The sequence below is a fragment of the Antrostomus carolinensis genome, unplaced genomic scaffold, assembly GCF_000700745.2.
Source record: "Antrostomus carolinensis isolate BGI_N321 unplaced genomic scaffold, ASM70074v2 scaffold5701, whole genome shotgun sequence".
In the NCBI taxonomy this organism is placed as follows: Eukaryota; Metazoa; Chordata; class Aves; order Caprimulgiformes; family Caprimulgidae; genus Antrostomus; species Antrostomus carolinensis.
The window spans coordinates 8,904-12,940 of NW_010296189.1; the positions used below are offsets into that span (position 1 = coordinate 8,904).

The 4,037-nt window shown below is 45.4% G+C and overlaps 1 non-coding gene across 1 annotated transcript; it reads left to right on the top strand.

Moving 5' to 3' along the window:
- Positions 1–2,860: 2,860 nt before the first annotated feature.
- LOC114819076 (U5 spliceosomal RNA) lies at positions 2,861–2,973 on the top strand. The gene has a single exon (XR_003766353.1). It is a non-coding gene; the product is annotated as a U5 spliceosomal RNA (small nuclear RNA).
- The last annotated feature ends 1,064 nt before the right edge of the window (positions 2,974–4,037 follow it).

Here is a 4,037-nt window from a genome sequence, read left to right on the forward strand (position 1 = left end):
GACATTTCAGGATCATTTTAGGCAGACGCACTTGCCTGTCCACCTGCACATATGGAATTGATTTCCAAACCCTGTGGATGATCAATCACTACAATTGGACAAAGGCTCATCCTCTGCCTTTGTGGGTTAGGGCTTGAAAGGGAAGAGTCCTCTTCGCTCTCCTGGGGATAGTGACCTCATGTCCTGGTTTTTATCTGATACACACATCATTAGGTGTTTTCTGCCTTTTTTGTTTTGGTGGTACGGTATGTAAATCTTTTATTTGTGTTTCAAAACAAAGCTATAGCTGTTGAACAACCTAAAACTTCTTATTTCTTCTGTGTGTCTGCCACCTTCTTGGCTTATGAGATGATCCATTCAGTAAAATGTGTCATTTTGAAGCAAATTAGAGGATAGGAAACAACCAAACCAATTATATCTAGTGTTATATCTAATTAGGTTCTTAAGCTGATGGCACAGCCTCATCAAAGCCCTAGATTTACCTAGAAGCTGCTCTTTTACAGTGGGCAGCTGCTGGCTTTATATCTAAGTAGTAATGGTTGGTGAAACTCTTCTCAGGCAGCATTTCCAGAGTAAGATTCAGGAATACAAGTAGAGACATTCTGTGATTCAACTCACAGCACTGCTTGCTAAATTCATGCTACAGTTTCCTATCCAGTGTGTTTGTACAACAGTTTTGGAGTACGGCCTACCTTTATTCTGCCTTTCTCAAATACCTATAGCAAGGAAGTTGTGTCTACTAACAGTCATAGTGGGCATGGCAGTGGGTTAAGAGAAGGAAATATTTGGTACAACATTGGGTACAACCTATGTTAGAAACGTAAATAATGGATGGCTTGCTAAACTTGATGCATTTTAGTCACTGGACTTTTATCCTCATGAAGGAGAACAGCCTAAAGGCTGTGGAAGATAACTTCGCTGTGACACAGCCTCTTTGGTTTGGCATAGAATCACAGACTGGTCTGGGTTGGAAGGGACCTTAAAGTTCATCCAGTTCCAACCCCGCTGCCATCAGCAGGGACACCTTCCACTAGACCAGGTTGCTCAAAGCCTCATCCAACCTGGCCCTGAACACTTCCAGGGAGGAGCAGCCACAGCTTCTCTGGGCAACGTGGGCCAGTGTCTCACCACCCTCACAGCAAACAATTTTTTCCTCACATCTCATCTCAATCTCCCCTCTTCCAATTTAAAGCTATCCCCCCTTGTTCTGTCACTCCCTGCCCTTGTCACAAGTCCCTCCCCAGCCTTCCTGGAGCCCCTTCAGGTACTGGAAGGCCGCTAGAAAGTCTCCCCAGAGCCTTCTCTTCTCCAGGCTGAACAGCCCCAACTCTCTCAGCCTGTCCTGCATGTGACACCTGGCACTGCAAAATCCTGCTCCAGGAAAGGTGCTCCAGGGTGATCCCATCATGCAAGTAATAAAAATAACTGCTTGGCTTTCAGGAAGCTTTGAATCACAGAATCACAGATTGCCTCAACTGGAAAGACCTTTAAGATTATTGAGTCCTATCCTTAACCTCACACTGACAAGTCCCTGACTAAACCATGTCCCTCAGCACTATGTCTACACGACTCTTCAACCCCTCCAGGGATGGGGACTCCACCACTGCCCTGGGCAACCCCTGCCAATGCCTCAGAACCCTTTCTGCAAAGAAATTCTTCCTCACATCCAATCTCAACTGCCCTTGGTGCAACTTGAGGCCATTTCCTCTTGTCCTGTCACTTGGTCCTTGGTTGAACACACCCACCCCCACCTCTCTGCACCCTCCTCTCAGGGAGCTGGAGAGAGCCAGAAGGTCTCCCCTCAGCCTCCTTCTCTCCAGGATCAACAACCCCAGTTCCCTCAGCCGTGAACTCATCACACTTGTGCTCCAGACCCTTCCCCAGCTCCGTTGCCCTTCTCTGGACACACTCCAGCACCTCCATGTCCTTCTTGGAGTCAGGGGCCCAACACTGAACCCAGCACTCAAGGTGCAGCCTCACCAGTGGCCAGCACAGGGGGAAGCGAACTTCCCTGGTCCTACTGGCCATGCTATTCCTGATACAGGCCAGGATGCTGTTGGCCTTCTTGGCCACCTGGGCACCCTGCTGAATCAAGCCCTTCAGAAATGAGAGAAAACTTCAGTGTTTTGCTTGGGTCACATTAAGCTGCTACTTCCATGTATTGTTTTCCTATTGCAGCTGGCAAAATATTCTGTTTAATATAAAGAAGTGTTTCTTCCAGCATCCCTGCTCCTCCTGTATGGCTTCACAACCTAAAGCCTGATATCATAAGTGTTTTCACAGTGGTAAGTGATAACTTCACAAACACAGAATTGAAGTATCACTGCAAAAATCAGAGAGGAAGAATTAGTGGAGACAAGATGGTATGTTAAAACTGGGTGAGATAATGCAGAAGTTCAGGGATGGTTTGGTAGAAGGCTTTGGTTTGGTTACAGATGCCAGACCATCTTCTCTCTAAAGGGAAACCTCTTGTGGCAGGCAGGGGCTAGAAAGGTTGGTTCCCAGGCTCTCTGGCTATCAGCTCTGTGTCTCTGGCAGCCCCCTGCTTCTCTGCGTCCTTGCTCTGCAGGTGTTTAGAACATCGGATCTACGTGTTACAGTGTGTAGTTTCTGCTGGAATTGTTGTAGGCTGTGTGAAGTGGCTGGGATTGGCACTGAGAGGTGAAACAAAACAATGCCTCTGATAAAAAGCATGCTGTGTGAACACAGGGCTGGAAATGACCTCCTGGGGAACTAAGGTTATTCTCGTGCTATCACAGGAAACCATATCATGCAGACCCTTTCATAAGCTTCGTGTGCTCACAATGAGCTAGCTAGTTTGCTTCCATCAAAGCTGTTCAGAGGTCCTTGCAGAGACTTACCTCTCTGGTTTATTTTCAGATTGTATAAATCTTTCACCTTTAACTAAAGATTTCCATGGAGAGGAAGAGACACGAGTGTCGAGGGATTTTTTGAGGCTCCATTTCAGTTGACGGTTGGACTGGATGATCTTAGAGGTCTTTTCCAACTTTAATGACTCTGTGATTCTGTAATCTTTAAAGTATTTAATACTGAGCATAAACTGCCTGCATTTAGACTATTGCTGTGTTCTCACTGATGTGGTTTCTCCAGGGTTTGTTTCCACTTGATGGACTTAAAAAATGTAGTCGTATCTCTGTGGTCCCCTGGTTTTACAAAATGAATTCCCCAAATCCTTTTGGTCACCTCATTTTCATGAAATGACTATGCAGATAAAGAAAGGGCCAGAGCAGGGAGAAGGAGACCTATTTCTTCTTGCTGCCTGGAAAGGTGGCATTTTGAAGGAGAAAATACAATGAGTTATGTATCATAGAATCATAGAATGTCATACCTGTGTTTATTTTTTATGCACCAAAAGCTAAACCTTTGGATTTTTCAGGTTATCAAAAATGGATAATGTTAACTATGATCTTCATGACCAGGAAAATAATCAGGAAGACACAATTTTATTGTCTAATACCCCCCAAAACCTATTCATCCAACATCCAACAGGGCTAATAAGTGACCACTGCAAACTGTTCAAAGCAAAGGAGTCATTAAAATTACCAGGAATTATTCTCATACCAGAAAGAGGATTTGCTCTTGTGTCTTCATAGGCAGGAGCTGTGGTGTGGAGCCTGTTGTTCCAGCCAGAACACTGTCATGCCAGTAACACCTACACTGGGAGCAGTGGTTTGGGGTGATATAAGCTGTTTCTGCAGTTTCCTGATATTCCCATGCCACAGGGGTTTTTCCAGTCTAGACCTAGCCTCCAAGTCTTGTAGCCTAAACATATCACAGAAAAAGGTGCTCAGACTATGCTGGCAGCTCCTTAGATTGTGACACCCTGTTCTTTTGTGGTCAGCTATGCTGTGGTTTCGTCTATTTTTACTTATAGATGTATCTCTCAGTGTGAAGCTGTATTTTTAGTGTGTAAATAATATAGGTAGATGTGGTTGTTGCACTGGGCTACAGCCAAATCCATCCGCTCACTCACTCCCCCCGCCATCAGGGGACAGAGGAGAGAATTGGGGGGCAAG